Genomic DNA, 21,329 nt, shown 5'->3' with positions numbered 1-21,329 from the left:
CTTCCCAAGTACCGCCTCATTATCGACATTGCAACAAGGTGGAACTCAACCCTGCACATGGTGGAGCGGCTGTGCGAGCAGAGGCAGGCCATAATGCATTTGTGGGAGGATACACGGCCAGGCACTTTGAGAGCAGACATGGAGTTGACAGGTGTGCAGTGGTCGAAGCTGAAAGACCTCTGTAAAGTCCTTCAGTGTTTTGAGGAATGCACACGGCTGGTAAGCACAGACGACGCCATCCTAAGCATGAGCATCCCACTTATGCGTCTGCTCATGCAAACTTTGACGCACCTTAAGGAGCAGGCTTCTGCAGCCAATGTTGATGAGGAGGAAGAGGAGGAGGGAATCCTTGATGACATTCAGCCATTGTCTGCTCAGGGACCTCTCCTGGACGAGGAGGAGGAAGAAGAGGAGGAGGAGGATGATGGGGATGATTACTTAGAGGAGGAGGATGCATCTCGTGGGGCAAGTGAAAATGTTGGCGTGGCAAGGTCTGGTGCAGGGTTTGTGCGTGACTGGAGGGATGTGGATTTGCCAGAAAGTGCTCCTCCAACCAGCACTTGCAGTGCATCATTGACACCGGGAACATTGGCCCACATGTCAGATTATGCCTTGCAGATCCTAAAAAGGGACCCCCGCATTGCCAAAATGATGAACGATGACGACTACTGGTTGGCCAGCATCCTGGATCCACGCTATAAAGGCAAATTACAAAACATCATGCCACAGGAGAACCTTGACCTAATATTGGCCAATAAACAAGCAACTCTGGTAAATCGGTTGCTTGAGGCATTCCCAGCACACAGCAGCGGTGATGGTTCTCACACGAGCCGTACGGGCCGGGGTCATCTTGGCAGAGGTGTTCGTGGTGCACACAGCAGAAGTGGCGTTGGAGACAGGGGTTTCATGACAATGTTGTGGACTGATTTTTCAAGTACCGCTCACACAACTGGTAATACTGCATCGATGGAAAGTGACAGGAGACAGCAGTTGTCAACTATGGTTACAAACTACTTTTCCTCCCATATCGATGTTCTCCCACACAGGTCATTCCCCTTTGACTATTGGGCCGCTAAACTGGACACCTGGCCTGAATTGGCACAATATGCCTTACAGGAGCTCGCTTGCCCAGCTGCAAGTGTGCTATCGGAAAGAGTCTTCAGTGCAGCTGGATCAATCCTGACAGAAAAAAGGACCCGTCTGTCAACCCAAAATGTGGATGATCTAACCTTCATTAAAATGAACCACGCATGGGTTTCCAAGGATTTTGTCCCACCTTCCCCTGATGACACATAGGGTGACATAAAAATGGCTTGCTTTGGTCCACCTCTTCCTGGGACTTGACCTATTTCACCTTTTGCATCAGCTGAATGTCCAACATCAACATATGCCACTTTCTAAAACTCCCTAACTGTGCTGCCTCCCCCCCCCATGGCCGGGGTCACCACCTAGCGCACGACACCGTGCGAGTGCCGTTGCCCTGGACAGGTGGGTAGGCCGACTCTTGGGCGCGGGCACTGGCACAGGGTCCCTCATAGTGCAATCAAGTGTCTCTGACGGTGGTGGTGCACACCCGCCGTCAGACACACCGCCGTACTATGAGGGGCCCAGTGCCAGTACCAACGCCCACGAGTGGGCCCCCCTTGCTTGGGCAGGGCCCCAGCATTTGCAATCTTTACCTCTCCCTGCTCCTCCGCTGTGTAGTCTGGGCCGTCAAATCCATACTGTGCCTGACACCGTTTGAGCCTGCCTCCTGATGTATAGACATATATTTTGAATATGTACGCTATCCATACATGTTATCTGGGGATACGGTACCCTTTCTAACCTTTGTGCAATCACGTGCAATCCATACTGGGCCTAACACCGTCTGAGCCTGCCTCCTGATGTATAGACATATATTTTGAATGTGTACGCTATCCATACATGTTATCCGGGGATACGGTACCCTTTCTAACCTTTGTGCAATCACGTGCAATCCATACTGGGCCTAACACCGTCTGAGCCTGCCTCCTGATGTATAGACATATATTTTGAATGTGTACGCTATCCATACATGTTATCCGGGGATACGGTACCCTTTCTCACCTTTGTGCAATCACGTGCAATCCATACTGGGCCTAACACCGTCTGAGCCTGCCTCCTGATGTATAGACATATATTTTGAATGTGTACACTATCCATACATGTTATCCGGGGATACGGTACCCTTTCTCACCTTTGTGCAATCCATACTGGGCCTAACACCGTCTGAGCCTGCCTCCTGATGTATAGACATATATTTTGAATGTGTACGCTATCCATACATGTTATCTGGGGATACGGTACCCTTTCTAACCTTTGTGCAATCCATACTGGGCCTAACACCGTCTGATCCTGCCTCCTGATGTATAGACATATATTTTGAATGTGTACGCTATCCATACATGTTATCTGGGGATACGGTACCCTTTCTAACCTTTGTGCAATCCATACTGGGCCTAACACCGTCTGAGCCTGCCTCCTGATGTATAGACATATATTTTGAATGTGTACGCTATCCATACATGTTATCTGGGGATACGGTACCCTTTCTAACCTTTGTGCAATCCATACTGGGCCTAACACCGTCTGATCCTGCCTCCTGATGTATAGACATATATTTTGAATGTGTACGCTATCCATACATGTTATCTGGGGATACGGTACCCTTTCTAACCTTTGTGCAATCCATACTGGGCCTAACACCGTCTGAGCCTGCCTCCTGATGTATAGACATATATTTTGAATGTGTACGCTATCCATACATGTTATCTGGGGATACGGTACCCTTTCTAACCTTTGTGCAATCCATACTGGGCCTAACACCGTCTGATCCTGCCTCCTGATGTATAGACATATATTTTGAATGAGTACGCTATCCATACATGTTATCCGGGGATACGGTACCCTTTCTAACCTTTGTGCAATCCATACTGGGCCTAACACCGTCTGAGCCTGCCTCCTGATGTATAGACATATATTTTGAATGTGTACACTATCCATACATGTTATCCGGGGATACGGTACCCTTTCTCACCTTTGTGCAATCCATACTGGGCCTAACACCGTCTGAGCCTGCCTCCTGATGTATAGACATATATTTTGAATGTGTACGCTATCCATACATGTTATCTGGGGATACGGTACCCTTTCTAACCTTTGTGCAATCCATACTGGGCCTAACACCGTCTGATCCTGCCTCCTGATGTATAGACATATATTTTGAATGTGTACGCTATCCATACATGTTATCCGGGGATACGGTACCCTTTCTCACCTTTGTGCAATCACGTGTAATTCATACTGGGCGTGAGAACGGCTGGCGAGCTGTTAAGCAAGCTACAGCACCTGTGGTTTGCACACGTAAGTTTTTCATTTTTTCAGGAATGACGGTTAGGCCTAATTCCGGAACTGCGGTTGACCTGCACTTACTGGGAAATCATTGTTCGCGGGTAATAATTGTAATCAGTGATCCCCATCACTAACGTTGTTCAGCGGGTTATCTGCACCTGTAAGCGACAAACGCTGGCCTTTTCAGTGTAGCGCACATGCAGCCACGGACATGTAAGGGCATGACACACCAGTTATGGCCAATCTCATGTGCCAGAGCCTCACGTGTCCCTCTAGTAAGCCGGACTCGGACCGCGGGGCATGACGGAGTCTCGTTCGTTAATGGAATTAAGCTTGCAATGTGTGCATCTGTTCTGTAGCTGGCATGGTTGAGGATTCCCAGGTGGAGTCGAATTTAACTGTAGGCTCCACTCCTGGTGGTGCCCTTCTGGACATTCCTTTAAGGTTCAGCTTTGCAACCATACTGCCCACGTAAAACAAACACTTTGCCTTCATGAACGCTCTTTGGAGGGTAATGACTCGTGGGAATAACGCCGCCCAATCAGTTAACCTGCTAGAGAGATCGTTCGTTGCTCCCAAGCATGACATCACACTCCCTAGGAAGAAGGTAATGCCACTGTGGCGACCGTACTCCTGGGGGTGACACAAGTGCACTGATGCCCAGCCACTGCTCGATGAATCTGCTGGTACATTGACCCAGACCACTACATTCCCCTCGCACGCTACACGGCCTGAATCTGACCCTGATGAAACTCAGGTTACCCTTCCCATATACAGTTCCATCTTACACGGTGACAAAGAGGAAGCTGCAGATGAAAGTGCAGGTTCGGCCCACCCGCCATCAGACACACCACCGTACTATCAGGGGCCCTGTGCCAGTGCCAACGAGTGGGCCCCCCCTGCTTGCTCAGGATCACAGCACTTGCAAAGTTGAAATACTGTGCAGTGAGATGGAAGATGGGGACGACGAGGAGTCCAGACAAGTACAGGGATTCCCTAGCGAGGAGACTTATTTGATTGTTTTCAATGTTGGGACAGCAATTTTTGGGGAGCACTATACTCTGGAGAATGATAGATGGGGCCCACCATACACTGGAACATTCCAAAGGTGGACATCAGACACTGGAGCAGCATTTACAGGGCCCATTATACACTAGAGCATTAGAAATGGGGCCCATTGTGTTTGGAGCATTATTTGGGCCCATAAGACAGTGGAGCTTCATCCATGGGGACCAACATATACTGTAGCATTATGTGGAGCTCATCATATACTGTTTCAAACATTATATGGGACCAATGATTCTCTAGAGAAATAGATGGGCCTCGTCATGAGATGTAAAAAGTGAAGTATTTTTCATTGTACTATACCGCTATTTCTCTGCCGTATCGGAGCATGATGAGTTGTGGTATGTGTTAAAGGGGCGCTCTTTGGCCCAGGGCACATGAAAACCTGGAGCCAGCCCTCCCCCACCACAGTCTGTAGCCAAATAACCCCCATTTTTCAGTGCGTAACTTGTATTATGAAATTAATTAAGGTTGACAAGCTTAAGTAAGAAGAATTTATGCTTTTGGCATTCAAATGGGCACTGTTGGTGTGTTTCCTGTCCTCCTCTCACTGCCGACTTTTATTCCCCATTGACTTACATTGGGTTTCGTGTTTCGGGACGACCCCGACTTTTCCCTATAATCGGACGATCTTGCTCGACCCGACTTTTGGAAAAGTCGGGTTTCACGAAACGAAACGCGACCCTAAAAAACCAAAAGTCGCTCAACTCTACTGAACACCACAGTTGACGTCACAAACTATTCCATTAACTACAAACCACCATTTAACACCCCTGATTACTTGGGCGCCCAGGGCCATGGACCGGGTCACCGCTGCTGTGACACATCCCCCTGACACCGGCCCGATACCGAGTATTCCACGGCCCTGGGAGGGCGACCCACTATGTATATGATATAGTGTTCGATGGGAACTATTAATGTTTGATTGGTGAGGACGCAGTGCAAAAGTGGAGTTTTTCGAAGAGTGAGCAGTGGGACTGAGGAAAGTTCGAGTGATGGAGGAGGAACTGGGATTGAGCCTGGTCAGAGTCTCAACAGTCCCTGAAAATTTTGCCAGTATGGAGCCCTGAAATTCCTGGTGGCAGCCGTGTCTTCAGTATTAGATCATAAAACATAGTGGACAGCAGTATGAGTGGCCGCTTTTTCCCACAGCACCCTTGATATTTTGATTATTAGATCAGAAAGACAGAGTGTGAAGCAGTGTGAGGTGCTCTTCATATCTCAGCACCACTGGTATTTCCAGTATTACATCAGAAAGACAGGACTGACAGCAGTGTGAGCGGCCTTTACTCTTACCTCATATCTCCAGTACTGAATCAGAAAACAGAATACAACAGTGTGAGCGGTCTCATCTTATTTCAGCACCACTGATATCTGCAGTATTAGATTAGAAAAAAGGTGGATAGCAGTGTGAGAAGCCTCTTCTTAAGTCAGCACTGCTGCTATTTCCAGTATTACATCAGAGCGACAGGTCAGACAGCAGTGTGAGCGGCTGTTACTCTTACCTCAGCACTCCTGGTATCTCCAGTATTGGATCAGAAAGACATGGTATACGGTATACAGCAGTGTGAGTGGCCTTATCTCAGCACCACTGATATTTGCAGTATTAGATTAGAAAAAAGGTGGACAGCTGTGTGAACAGCCTCTTTTTACCTCAGCACCCCTAGTATATCCAGTATCAGATCAGAAAGACAGGGTGGACAGCAGTGTGAGCAGCCACTTCTTACCTCAGCACTCCTGGTATCTCCAGTATTGGATCAGAAAGACATGGTATACTGCAGTGTGAGTGGTCTTATCTTATTTCAGTGCCACTGATATCTGCAGTATTAGATTAGAAAAAAGGTGGACAGCTGTGTGAGCAGCCTCTTCTTACCTCAGCACTCCTAGTATATCGAGTATCAGATCAGAAAGATAGGGTAGACAACAGTGTGAGCAGCCTCTTCTTACCTCAGCATTGCTGCTATTTCCAGTATCAAATCAGAAAGACATGGTGGACAGCAGTGTGAGCAGTTAATATTTCAGCACCTTTGATACTTCCAGTATTATTGCAGAATATCCACAAGGAGAGCACCTTCCTACCCATTATGATACAGGAAAGATATATATCTTTGTACCGTGGTAGCCAGTAGATAGAAGAATATTCAGAACTGAGAGTCCTCAGTGGTTGATACCTTTTAATGGCTAACTGAAAAGATGGTAACAAATTGCAAGCTTTCGAGACTACTCAGGTCTCTTCATCAGGCTAGACTAATACAACATCTGAAGAATAGCATATTTATACACAAGACAGCACATAAATAACTCAATATCTTGTGCATAAACATGTTATTCTTCAGATTTTGTATTAGTCTAGCCTGATGAAGAGACCTGCGTAGTCTCGAAAGCTTGCAATTTGTTACCATCTTTTCAGTTAGCCATTAAAAGGTATCAACCACTGAGGACTCTCAATTCTGAATATTTTCCTACCCATTAAGGATTTTTCAACCGCACATGACTATAAGCACTTATCCTAACATTTTAAGGGCAGGTTTCTGTCAATGTTACAGGACAGTGTCCACTTTAATTCTACATTGATTACCCCATTGGACAAAACAATTCTGAATTGCTAATTAAAGGTATTGAGGAATGTGTTCATAACAACATTTTGTTTAGTTACTTATTTTTCTCTTTCTGGAGAACCCCTTTAAAGTCCATTTCCAAAAGAAAAAAAAATTGACAGCAGAACAAATCTTGGCTCTTCTATAACATCCTTGTTATACCCTTATGACTGTTGTGCTTTTATGGTTTTGCTAATGCTAGGCGCTGCATTTGTAGAATTCACGGTCATGTCACGTTCAGTCACTCTGTTCATATGTTCTGGTTGTTATGATGTGGAATTCAACAACAACTGTTTCATTTTATGCCAGGCTGCCTTATTTCTGGCATGGGGTTTGGTGAGGGATATGTTAGAGCTATCTTGTTAAGGCACTGGTAACAAAATCACTCCATCACTCCATCTCTCTATATTTTTAGAGTAGCTGAAGCATTAGGCCATTTATAATCTCTTCATCAATTTACCGAAGACGAGGGTTTAAGACATCACAAATATGCAGATGTTCATTACGCTGGCGGCGTGCGTCCCTGTTCATGCTAACAACTACCAGGCTGCTAATTGCAGGGTTCCAGGGACACAGCCAGGAAACATTTTACGCTGTTGCTAGCCAGTCGATCCGGACTGTTCTACATGGAGACTGTTGGACTTCCGCATCTGGATTAAGCTCAGTTATGATTCTCTTGGGATCCACCATGCAGAAATAAGAGTTTCTTAGCCCAAAGAAGCTGAAATTCACAGAGCCTAGATTACATGCTGCTGATATTTAGGCTCATATATTAGATTCCATTTACAAAAAAATCAGTTTGAAAATAAACACATTACTGTATTTCTAGAAAAGCAAAATGGGTAAATGGGTGAGGTTTGAAATTTATGGTAAGTAGTGTAATATTATAAAACAACCAGTTTGTAATATGGTGTTTCATAGTAAACCATATTTTGTGTCATATTCTAGTTAGTATTGTTATACATTGGTGATGTATTTACCACGTTCCTAACAAGAATCACATCAAAAGTGCTCTGAGGAATGCGGTCCGAAATATGGCAATCTGATGGGGCTGCATTTTTATACTTTTTACAGCCTCTGCGGTCTGATAATGAGGCGTCATGCATCCACTGAAATGCACTTCTGCATTCACAACACTCGGCACACAGCTTTGTAACTGCTCATATCTATATGCAGACAAAGAACCTCCCTATAGAGTTGAGCGAAACGGGTCGAAAAAATTCAAAAGTCGCCAACTTTTGGCAAAGTCGGGTTTCATGAAACGAAACCCAACCCTAGGATGAGGTCGGCCACGAGGTCGGCGACTTACGCGCCAAAGTCGCGTTTCAAAAGTTTGCTTTGCGCTCTTTTTCAGCCAATCAGGATCCACGGACACTGTGGGCAACGTGATGACATAGGCAGGGGTCACCACCATCTTTCAGAAGGGCATGCAAGTGATTGGCTTGCTTTGGTGGGCGTCACAGGGGGTATAAAAGGGCGTGCACGCCGACCGCCATCTTACTTCTGCCGATCTCAGTATAGGGAGAGGTTGCTGATTCTGTAGGGAGAGCGTTAGGCAGGGAAGAAGACAAAAAAACTGCTTCTGCTGCTAGCGATTTGGCCTGCACAACACACCAGTCACTGTGTATGCAGTGCAAGGGGAGACTATATAGTGGTGTTGGTTGTTGGGCTGCCTTCTAAGGCTTCCTGACATTCCTGCATTGCTGTTTACCCACTGCTCCGCAAACTGCTTTTTTAAAAGCAATCCAATCTCCCTTATCCTCTAGTCACTTTTGTCACAGCTGTGCCATCGAGCCTGTGACATAGCGCTCAGATATCAGTGGGCCTCACACAATCCAAAAGTGTCCAGTGTCCAAAAGTGTGTGCAGAGATTCAAAATCTCCCTTATCCTCTAGTCACTTTGGTCACAGCTGTGCCATCGAGCCTGTCACATAGCGCTCAGATATTCATTGGGCCTCACACAATCCAAAAGTGTCCAGTGTCCACAAGTGTCTGCAGAAATTCAAAATCTCCCCTGTCCTATAGACACCTTGTACCTTGTTTTACATTACTATATAGTTTGTTGGATTTTGTCTACATTTCTACCAAAAATGAGGAAGGCTGGTGGAAGAGGCCGTGGAATTGGGCGGGGGTTGGCAGCTGGTAATGATGGTGTTGGTGGTGGATCTGATGGTAGTGGCAAGAGCAAAATAGGGCCGAATGCAGGAGGTGTTGAGCCTGCGTCATCATCTGGCTACATAAGGCCTCGAACGCTTAGTTTTCTAGGAGTTGGCAAACCGCTTTTAAAGCCAGAGCATCAGGAAAAAGTTTTGTCTTACATTGCTGACTCAGCCTCCAGCTCTATCGCCTCCTCTTCTTCAGTTGTAAAAAGTAAAAGCACTGAGTCGTCATTGGAGGCTCATGTTCATGAACCACACCTTTCCTTGTGTCCTTCACCCCAACCAAGATTGAAGGATGACGCAGGCCATACTACTGATTACTCCATGGAGCTGTTTTCACATACCATGCCTGGATTATCAAGTCAAATGGTGAATTACCCAGGCCAAGATGAATCTGACATGGAGTGCACTGATGCACAGCCGCTGATGGATGATTCTGCTGGTACATTCACTCAGAGCACTACATTGTCCTCGCAGTGTACAGAGCCAGATTCTGACCCTGATGAGACTCAGGTGCCCCTTCCCGCACACTATACCACCATACACGGTGACACAGAGGAAGGTGCACATGACATAGAAGAGGAGGTGATGGATGACCCAATTGTTGACCCAGATTGGCATCCATTGGGGGAAGAGGGTGCTGCTTCCAATAGCTCAGATGAGGAGCATCCACAGCAGACATCGACATCGCAACAGCTGTTATCTGGCAGGTCCGGAGCACTCCAAAGACAGGTTCCAAACATCAAAAGAGTTGCTGGACAGCTTGTCCAGAGGGTCAAAAGATCACAGCGTGCTAGACCGCAAAATGTCTGCCAAAGTAGGAAGAGTGCAGTGTGGCACTTTTTTGAACAAAATCCTCATGATCAGGCCAAGGTTATCTGTAAGAAGTGCGCAAAGACCTTTAGCCGAGGGAAAAATCTGAAAAATTTGAATACCAGTTGCATGCTTAGACATTTAACCAGCATGCACTTGCAAGCGTGGACACAACACCAAACCTCAAGTGCCACATGTGCAACTGATCACAACGAAGGTAGGCAGCAACGCTACATTGTTTCCCCCACTGTAAGCCCACTGGTTAGCACAGCAGCAAATGTTGAGGTGTCGTTGCAAGGCCACAGCAGTCAGGGAATCCCACTGTTATATCAACGATAGACTGATTCTAGGCCATCAGAAAGAACACCAACTCCATCACCATCATCAACCCTCTCTCAGTCCGCCCTGTCCACCGCTACTTCCACCATATGCAGCTCTCAAGTCCAGCTCACCCACCCAGACACTATGAGTAGGTCAAGAAAGTACTCAGTCTCTCATCCGCGTACACTGGGTTTGAACGCCCACATTGCCAAACTAATCTCGTTTGAGATGATGCCCTTTCGGTTGGTGGAAAGCACAGCTTTCCGCGAACTCATGGCCTATGCAGTACCAAGCTATGACCTACCCAGTCGCAACTTCTTCTCTCGCAAAGCCATCCCAGCCCTCCACCATCATGTGAAAGACCGCATTGTCCATGCACTCAAGCAGTCAGTGAGCGGAAAGGTGCACCTCACAAATGATGCATGGTCCAGTCGGCATGGCCAGGGCCGTTACGTGTCCATCACTGCGCACTGGGTTAATGTGGTGGATGCAGGGTCCACAGGGGACAGCGGTGGTGGGACAGTGCTGCCTAGCCCACGGTATAGGAAACAGTTGGCTGTAGGCGTTCGACCCTCCTCCTCCTCCTCCTCCTCCAGAAGCGAAAGCTCGTCCACAGAGCGCAGTCGTACGAGCACTCCATCTGCAGCTGCCACTGTTGCACACGATGTGTCCCCCTATCGAGCAGCTAGTGGAAAGCGTCAGCAGGCTGTGTTGCAGATGATGTGTTTGGGCAACAGACACACCGCCGAGGTGCTGGCCGAGTACTTGAAGCGACAAACTGAGTCATGGCTGGGCAGTGTACATCTTGAGGCAGGCAAGGTAGTTAGTGATAACGGCCGTAATTTTGTGGCAGCCATAGCCCTTTCAAAACTCAGCCACATACCTTGCTTGGCTCACACCTTGAACCTGGTGGTGCAGTGCTTCCTCAAAAATTATCCGGAGTTAACAGCCCTGCTCCAGAAGGTGCGAAGACTGTGCGCGCACATCCGCCGGTCGCCTGTACACTCCGTTCATATGCAGAAGCTGCAGCGATTGCTCCACCTTCCCAACCACCGCCTCATTATCGACATTGCAACAAGGTGGAACTCCACCCTGCACATGGTGGAGCGGCTGTGCGAGCAGAGGCAGGCCATAATGCATTTGTGGGAGGATACACGGCCAGGCACTTTGAGAGCAGACATGGAGTTGACAGGTGTGCAGTGGTCGAAGCTGAAAGACCTCTGTAAAGTCCTTCAGTGTTTTGAGGAATGCACACGGCTGGTAAGCGCAGACGACGCCATCCTAAGCATGAGCATCCCACTTGTGCGTCTGCTAATGCAAACTTTGACGCACCTTAAGGAGCAGGCGTCTGCAGCCAATGTTGATGAGGAGGAAGAGGAGGAGGGAATCCTTGATGACATTCAGCCATTGTCTGCTCAGGGACCTCTCCTGGACGAGGTGGAGGAAGAAGAGGAGGAGGATGATGATGGGGATGATTACTTAGGGGAGGAGGATGCATCTCGTGGGGCAAGTGAAAATGTTGGCGTGGCAAGGTCTGGTACAGGGTTTGTGCGTGACTGGAGGGATGTGGATTTGCCAGAAAGTGCTCCTCCACCCAGCACTCGCAGTGCATCATTGACACCGGGAACATTGGCCCACATGTCAGATTATGCCTTGCAGATCCTAAAAAGGGACCCCCGCATTGCCAAAATGATGAACGATGACGACTACTGGTTGGCCAGCATCCTGGATCCACGCTATAAAGGCAAATTACAAAACATCATGCCACAGGAGAACCTTGACCTAATATTGGCTAATAAACAAGCAACTCTGGTAAATCGGTTGCTTTAGGCATTCCCAGCACACAGCAGCGGTGATGGTTCTCACACGAGCCGTACGGGCCGGGGGCAGCTTGGCAGAGGTGTTCGTGGTGCACACAGCAGAAGTGGCGTTGGAGACAGGGGTTTCATGACAATGTTGTGGACTGATTTTTCAAATACCGCTCACACAACTGGTAATACTGCATCGATGGAAAGTGACAGGAGACAGCAGTTGTCAACTATGGTTACAAACTACTTTTCCTCCCATATCGATGTTCTCCCACACAGGTCATTCCCCTTTGACTATTGGGCCGCTAAACTGGACACCTGGCCTGAATTGGCCCAATATGCCTTACAGGAGCTCGCTTGCCCAGCTGCAAGTGTGCTATCGGAAAGAGTCTTCAGTGCAGCTGGATCAATCCTGACAGAAAAAAGGACCCGTCTGTCAACCAAAATGTGGATGATCTAACCTTCATTAAAATGAACCACGCATGGGTTTCCAAGGATTTTGTCCCACCTTCCCCTGATGACACATAGGGTGACAGAAAAATGGCTTGCTTTGGTCCACCTCTTCCTGGGACTTCACCTATTTCGCCTTTTGCATCAGCTGAATGTCCAACATCAACATATGCCACTTTCTAAAACTCCCTAACTGTGCTGCCTCCCCCCCCATGGCCGGGGTCACCACCTAGCGCACGACACCGTGCGAGTGCCGTTGCCCTGGACAGGTGGGTAGGCCGACTCTTGGGCGCGGGCACTGGCACAGGGTCCCTCATAGTGCAATCAAGTGTCTCTGACGGTGGTGGTGCACACCCGCCGTCAGACACACCGCCGTACTATGAGGGGCCCAGTGCCAGTACCAACGCCCACGAGTGGGCCCCCCTTGCTTGGGCAGGGCCCCAGCATTTGCAATCTTTACCTCTCCCTGCTCCTCCGCTGTGTAATCTGGGCCGTCAAATCCATACTGTGCCTGACACCGTCTGAGCCTGCCTCCTGATGTATAGACATATATTTTGAATGTGTACGCTATCCATACATGTTATCCGGGGATACGGTACCCTTTCTAACCTTTGTGCAATCACGTGCAATCCATACTGGGCCTAACACCGTCTGAGCCTGCCTCCTGATGTATAGACATATATTTTGAATGTGTACGCTATCCATACATGTTATCCAGGGAAACGGTACCCTTTCTAACCTTTGTGCAATCCATACTGGGCCTAACACCGTCTGAGCCTGCCTCCTGAGATATATATTTTGAATGTGTACGCTATCCATACATGTTATCCGGGGAAACGGTACCCTTTCTAACCTTTGTGCAATCACGTGCAATCCATACTGGGCCTAACACCGTCTGAGCCTGCCTCCTTAGACATATATTTTGAATGTGTACGCTATCCATACATGTTATCCGGGGATACGGTACCCTTTCTAACCTTTGTGCAATCACGTGCAATCCATACTGGGCCTGACACAGTCTGAGCCTGCCTCCTGATGTATAGACATATATTTTGAATGTGTACGCTATCCATACATGTTATCCGGGGAAACGGTACCCTTTCTAACCTTTGTGCAATTACGTGCAATCCATACTGGGCCTAACACCGTCTGAGCCTGCCTCCTGAGACATATATTTTGAATGTGTACGCTATCCATACATGTTATCCGGGGATACGGTACCCTTTCTAACCTTTGTGCAATCACGTGCAATCCATACTGGGCCTGACACCGTCTGAGCCTGCCTCCTGATGTATAGACATATATTTTGAATGTGTACGCTATCCATACATGTTATCCGGGGAAACGGTACCCTTTCTAACCTTAGTGCAATCACGTGCAATCCATACTGGGCGTGAGAACGGCTGGCGAGCTGTTAAGCAAGCTACAGCACCTGTGGTTTGCACACGTGAGTTTTTCATTTTTTCAGGAATGACGGTTAGGCCTAATTCCGGAACTGCGGTTGACCTGCACTTACTGGGAAATCATTGTTCGCGGGTAATAATTGTAATCAGTGATCCCCATCACTAACGTTGTTCAGCAGGTTATCTGCACCTGTAAGCGACAAACGCTGGCCTTTTCAGTGTAGCGCACATGCAGCCACGGACATGTAAGGGCATGACACACCAGTTATTGGCCAATCTCATGTGCCAGAGCCTCACGTGTCCCTCTAGTAAGCCGGACTCGGACCGCGGGGCATGACGGAGTCTCGTTCGTTAACGGAAATAAGCTTGCAATGTGTGCATCTGTTCTGTAGCTGGCATGGTTGAGGTTTCCCAGGTGGAGTCGAATTTAACTGTAGGCTCCACTCCTGGTGGTGCCCTTCTGGACATTCCTTTAAGGTTCAGCTTTGCAACCATACTGCCCACGTAAAACAAACACTTTGCCTTCATGAACGCTGTTCGGAGGGTCATGACTCATGGGAATAACGCCGCCCAATCAGTTAACCTGCTAGAGAGATCGTTCGTTGCTCCCAAGCATGACATCACACTCCCTAGGAAGAAGGTAATGCCACTGTGGCGACCGTACTCCTGGGGGCGACACAAGTGCACTGATGCCCAGCCACTGCTCGATGAATCTGCTGGTACATTGACCCAGACCACTACATTCCCCTCGCACGCTACCCGGCCTGAATCTGACCCTGATGAAACTCAGGTTACCCTTCCCATATACAGTTCCATCTTACACGGTGACAAAGAGGAAGCTGCAGATGAAAGTGCAGGTTTGGCCCACCCGCCATCAGACACACCACCGTACTATCAGGGGCCCTGTGCCAGTGCCGTCGCCAACGAGTGGGCCCCCCCTGCTTGCCCAGGATCACAGCACTTGCAAAGTTGAAATACTGTACAGTGAGATGGAAGATGGGGACGACGAGGAGTCTAGACTAGTACAGGGATTCCCTAGCGAGGAGACTTAGTTGATTGTTTTCAATGTTGGGACAGCAATTTTTGGGGAGCACTATACTCTGGAGAATGATAGATGGGGCCCACCATACACTGGAACATTCCAAAGGTGGACATCAGACACTGGAGCAGCATTTACAGGGCCCATTATACACTAGAGCATTAGAAATGGGGCCCATTATGTTTGGAGCATTATTTGGGCCCATAAGACAGTGGAGCTTCATCCATGGGGACCAACATATACTGTAGCATTATGTGGAGCTCATCATATACTGTTTCAAACATTATATGGGACCAATGATTCTGTATGGAGAAATAGATGGGCCTCGTCATGAGATGTAAAAAGTGAGGTATTTTTCATTGTACTATACCGCTATTTCTCTGCCGTATCGGAGCATGATGAGTTGTGGTATGTGTTAAAGGGGCGCTCTTTCGCCCAGGGCACATGAAAACCTGCAGCCAGCCCTCCCCCCCCACAACTTTAGCCAAATAACCCCCATTTTTCAGTGCGTAACTTGTATTATGAAGTTAATTAAGGTTGACAAGCTTAAGTAAGAAGAATTGATGCTTTTGGCATTCAAATGGGCACTGTTGGTGTGTTTCCTGTCCTCCTCTCACTGCCGACTTTTATTCCCCATTGACTTACATTGGGTTTCGTGTTTCGGGACGACCCCGACTTTTCCCTATAATCGGACGATCTTGCTCGACCCGACTTTTGGAAAAGTCGGGTTTCACGAAACGAAACGCGACCCTAAAAAACCAAAAGTCGCTCAACTCTACCTCCCTAGACACTTGATAAGGCAAAAATGTAAGAAAAGAAAGGAAGTTACCCATAGATGGGAATATAATTGGAATCTAACATTACTGGGTTTTTAGGGAAGTGCTAGAGTATCTGACAATGTAGTAAAGGAGGCCTGCTCAGTAAAGGCACAGTTCAAACCAGACGTTTACATACACTATATAAAAAGACACATATGCATGTTTTTCTCAATATCCGACATGAAATCAGAATAAACCTTTCCCGTTTTAGGGCAATTAGGATTACCATAATTATTAATATTTGCCAAATGCCAGAATAATGAGAGAGGGAGAGAATGTGTTAAGGTACTTTTATTACTTACTGCAAAGTCAAAAGTTTACATACATTTCATTAGTATTTGGTACCATTGCCCTTAAACTGAATGACTTGGGTCCTCCGAGTATTTTGGCGGGCTTGGAGATTTAGTTTGCATCGACGCAGCTGCAAGATTTGCGGCTGTTAGACAGCCTGAACACATGTGGGGACTGCCTGTTTGTTAGGACACCTGGAGGACACCCGAGCATGCTCGGGAAAACCCGAGCAACGAGTATACTCGCTCATCACTACTTGGATCAAACGTTTGGGATATCCTTCCACAAGCTTCTTACAATAATTGTTTGGAATTTGGGCCCATTCCTCCTGACAAAACTGGTGCAACTGATCCAGGTTTGTAGGTCACCTTACTCGCACCTACCTTTTCAGCTTTGCCCATACATCTCTTCTCATGATGCCATCTATTTTGTGAAGTGCACCAGTCCCTGCTGCAGCAAAACAACCCCACAACATGATGCTGCCACCCTCATGTTTCACAGTTGGGATGGTGTGCTCAAGGCCCTTTTTCCTCCAAACATAATAATGGTCATTATGCCCAAAAAGTTCAAGTTTAGTTTCATCAGACCACAGGACATGTCTCCAGAAATTAAGGTCTTTGTTCCTGTGTGCATTTGCAAACATTAATCTGGCTTTTTTATGTTTCTTTTGGAGTAATGGCTTTTTCCAGGCAGAGCGGTCTTTCAGCCCATGTTGATATAGTACTCGTTTCACTGTAGATACTGACAGAATCTTTCTAAATTCCGCCATGATCTTCACAAGGTCTTTTGCTTTTGTTCTTTGGTTATATGCACATGTCAGACCAAAGCATGTTCATCTCTGGGACATAGAACCCATCTCCTTCCTGAGCGGTATGATGGCTGGACATTCCAATCTTGTGAAGCAGTTTGTTTCAGGTGTGCATTAAAATACATCCACAGGTGTGTCTCTAATTAACTCAGATGTTGAAGAAATATCAGAAGCTTCCAAACACATGACATCATCATATGCGCAGTCCAGAATTGTTTAAACGCCTAGTAATCTTACTGTATGTAAACTTTTGACTTTGCAGTAAGTAATAAAAATTCCTTAAAACATTCTCTCTCTCATATTATTCTAACATTTGGCAAATATTAATAATTATGGTAATCCTAATTGCCCTAAAACGGGAAAGGTTTATTCTAATTTCATGTCAGATATTGAATTGAGAAAAACATGCATGTGTGTCTTTTTATATAGTGTATGTGTAATAAGGTGCAGAAGCGATATGTCACCATGGAACAGGGAGACCAACAGTAAAAGGAGAGGTTTATTTACAAGGGATAATACTGGTAAAACATACAGTATAACAGAGAATGAGATATAACAGATAACAACAGCAGAGAGACACATATGGGGTTCAATCAGTAGAAAAGGTATTCTTCTGAGACAAACTTATCAGTCCTGGGGGGTCTTGATTGGAGGGGATCACTCTTGTCCAACGTAGGCACTGAGGCACAAGCGGTGCTTGATGTCCTCTGTCTCTGGGGTCCTTAATGAAGTCCAGCTGGAGTATGAGGGGTTAACGCAGGAGCCAAAAGGGTGTGAGGCTGACGATATGCCCCTTTTTCTCCAAGTCCTTCTCCTTGCTTGGGCAGAGGTATTCTCTCACCAGCATCAGGGGCTTTACATTAACACATGAATCACAGCCCCTTGTCTGTGACTTAGTCTCTCTATACAGGTCTCAGCTCAGCTACTGAATGCAGCCTGTCTGCAAGGAAGCGTCTTGCCACTATCACAGTCGCTCTAAGGAGGTTCACAGGGAAGTCTCTAATCACAGCATACAGCCCTTGCTCTGGACACAGACTTCACATGGGGATCAGGACACAACTTATCTGTCACTGCAGACTCCAACTGTTCGTAGTCACGGACTACAGTCTCTGCTTCTCTGCAGGTCTCAGTCTGTCCACGGGGTCAGGGCGCAGCTCCACTTTCTCCACAGTACACAGTCTCACGTACTAACGTTCTGCTGTCCCTATGCACGATACCCCAGACTTTTTCTGTGACCTGGAGCTCTGTCTCTTCTGCAGTCTCTCTCAGCGTCCTTCCCCTTCAGCTCCCCAGGCTGCACTGAGAGAAAGCCCAGGCAGATTTCCTGCTCTCTGCTCTCCTCTCCTGGCCCCCTGTGCTCAGCCCCTCCCCTATCCAATGGTTCTGTGCATGGAGCAGAGGAGGCAGCCTTCCCCCAACTGCTCTTGTACTTCACCTCCTTACATTCCTCCTCTCTTTTAGCTTGCCATTCCACAGGCAAGGGGTCTTCATGCTTCTCATTGCTCTGTTGCAGGTAGACAGATACCTGTAAACCTTGCATCTGCTCCAGTCTTTCTTCTGCCAAATACTCCCGAACTAACTGATTTAGGAGTTGCTCATCGGTTAGGTTTGGATGTTCTTTCTCTACTTCATCGTCAGCAGTAGAAGACAATTCCTAGGATGCCTTTTGTGTTATCGCATTAACTCTTCTGACGGCTTCTACTGTCTTCTTTTTTTTCTTCTTCTTCTTGGCTTTGCCACTAACAGACGTTTTGCCCTTTACTTCACCATCAGCGGGAAATGTAGGGACTTCTTGCCTGGTCTTCTCAGTTTGGGGACTTAGTCCTGGCAATTCTTCTCCACAGCTCCCCCCCTCTTTGACAGGAGTACTTTCGTCAAAACTAGAACCGGAGGGATCAGGGGCATTCAAGCAGGAATCTTCAATATTCACATCGGGCGTCACTTTCCAGGACTTTTCAGCCACACTCCCTGTTTCACACCCCTGTTCTATCTTGCTTGCCCAGTGTGAATCTTGTGAGCCTGCAGACGGCACAGGCTCCACCTCAGAGGACGACACCAGTTGTTCTTTCTCCTCATTGACTGGAACCGCAGGAATGGGTATTTCAGAAGCTCTTTTCTCCTTGGCCGGTAGCTTGTAGTGGGTCCGATTGTAAGTCATCGCAATGGACCTCTCGGACAATAGTCTCTTCCTCCTCTATGGGTTGAACTTTACCATCGTGGCCTCCAGACCCAGGTTGGGGTTCTTCCAACCCCGCCTCCACGTGCCGGGACAGTACAGCCATATGTTCGTGGACAGTCGACATCCTCTCCACCTCTTCTTGGTGTCTGACACCGTGAGGCTCTCCTTATTCCGCCATATCTTTCCTTCCAGGGGCGACGCTCCCTCCAATTAGCAGGAACCTCAGAGGGGTGAGCGGATCTCTGCCACCGCCGTTCTCGGGTCGAGCAATTTCTGGACAGGTGTCCCACTTTTCTGCACACCCAACACTCATGGCTGCATCTATCTAGTGGGCGCTTTGGTCTGTATCGACGACCTCGGTGGGAACCATCGCTCATCGGTGGTTGCTCCTCACTCCTGAACACATGATCACACTCTGGAGCCGTTGCTGAAGTCTTCTTCATGCTCTGCTCATCTCCTCTACCCTTCTCTGTGTGCTTCCACACGTTACCTCGGGACATTCCGCTGGTCCACAAGACAACAGTAAGGGCTTCTCCCAGACTCTCAATCTCCTTCCAGATTCTTCTTATCTCCAGCTGGGAATCCTGGGTCCATGCCGTCTCTTCTTCATTCAAGCTGAGTACTCCACAGTTGCAGCATGTAGACGGTCTTCTTCGCTGAGCGGCACTCGTCTCACATTGGGGGGAAGTTTCTATAGTAGGGGCCCTCTTATATTCGGCCATTTCCTCATGGATCTGCTTAATCTCTTCTTTCAGGGCTTCCACCCATTGAGGGGCAGCTACGTCCCTGCTCCATATCTTCCCCACTGGTGCTAACACTCCCTGCTCCTGCTCACGCGTGCGCACCTCACTCCCAACCTGAGACAAAGTCATGTCTGGTTTCTCCCGCACGTGCTCTTGCAAGACCTGCTTTATCAACACGTCTCCCAAGCCCGTTACCAGCTGGTCTCGCAGCACAACGTCAATTGACCTTATGCCTACACCGTCCTTCCGTTTAATAGCAGTGTGAAGCTCTTGTAAGGCATTCATAAACTGAGTCATGGTCTCCCCCTCTCTTTGTACCTGGCAAAACAGTCGTATGCGCAGCTCCCCTAAGGCAGTGGGGTCCCCATGCATCTCACCAAGTATCCATAATACTTTGTCCAGGGTATCTCTCTCCCGGGGGGACCTATGCATGACAGAATCCCGTGCCTCCCCCTCCAGGGCCATCAATGCTATCTCTGCCTCCAGGGCTGGTGTCATGGGATGCATCCGCATCATTCCCTGGATAAGCACCGTCCAACCCCACAACATCACATTGCTCCCATTAAACCTCAGCATCTTATTCAACATGGCTCCCAGTGGAATGCTAGTCCGGGGGCCTTCCCTGACTGCTTGGTACGCCTTGTATGTGCCTGTGTGTGACATCCTGCCGACTACGCCAAGTATAATAAGGTGCAGGAGAGATATGTCACCACGGAACAGGCAGACAAACAGTAAAAGGGGAGGTTTATTTACAAGGGATAATACTGGTAAAACATACAGTATAACAGAGAATGAGATATAACAGATTATAACAACAGCAGAGAGACATATATGGGGTTCAATCAGTAGAAAAGGTATTCTTCTATGAGACAAACTTATCAGTCCTGGGGGTCTTGATTGGAGGGGATCACTCTTGTCCAACATTGGCACCGAGGCACAAGCGGTGCTTGATGTCCTCTGTCTCTGGGGTCCTTAATGAAGTCCAGCTGGAGTATGAGGGGTTAACGCAGGAGCCAAAAGGGTCTGAAGCTGACGATATGCCCCTTTTTCTCCAAGTCCTTCTCCCTGCTTTGGCAGAGGTGTTCTCTCACCAGCATCAGGGGCTCTACATTAACACATGAATCACAGCCCCTTTTCCATGGTTCAGTCTCTCTATACAGGTCTCAGCTCAGCTACTGAATGCAGCCTGTCTGCAAGGAAGTGTCTTGCCACTATCACAGTCACTCTAAGGAGGTTCACAGGGAAGTCTCTAATCACAGCATACAGCCCTTGCTCTGGACACAGACTTCACATGGGGATCAGGGCACAACTTATTTGTCACTGCAGACTCCAACTGTTCGTAGTCACGGGCTACGGTCTCTGCTTCTCAGTCTGTCAGGTCTCAGTCTGTCAACGGGGTCAGGGCACAGCTCCACTGTCTCCACAGTACACAGTCTCACGTACTAACGTTCTGCTGTCCCTAT

The 21,329-nt window shown here is 47.8% G+C and overlaps 1 protein-coding gene across 1 annotated transcript in view; it reads left to right on the top strand.

Annotated features, from left to right (window-relative positions):
• The window catches only part of FGR (FGR proto-oncogene, Src family tyrosine kinase), a 417,108-nt gene that overhangs the window by 391,276 nt on the left and 4,503 nt on the right, over nt 1-21,329 (top strand). The gene's annotated exons all lie outside the window — the stretch shown is intronic.

This window comes from Dendrobates tinctorius, unplaced genomic scaffold (assembly GCF_039654945.1).
Source record: "Dendrobates tinctorius isolate UK_male_01 unplaced genomic scaffold, ASM3965494v1 ptg000015l, whole genome shotgun sequence".
NCBI classification, from domain to species: Eukaryota; Metazoa; Chordata; class Amphibia; order Anura; family Dendrobatidae; genus Dendrobates; species Dendrobates tinctorius.
Note: the sequence above shows the minus strand (reverse complement) of the source record. Positions and strands in the feature narration are given on the sequence as shown.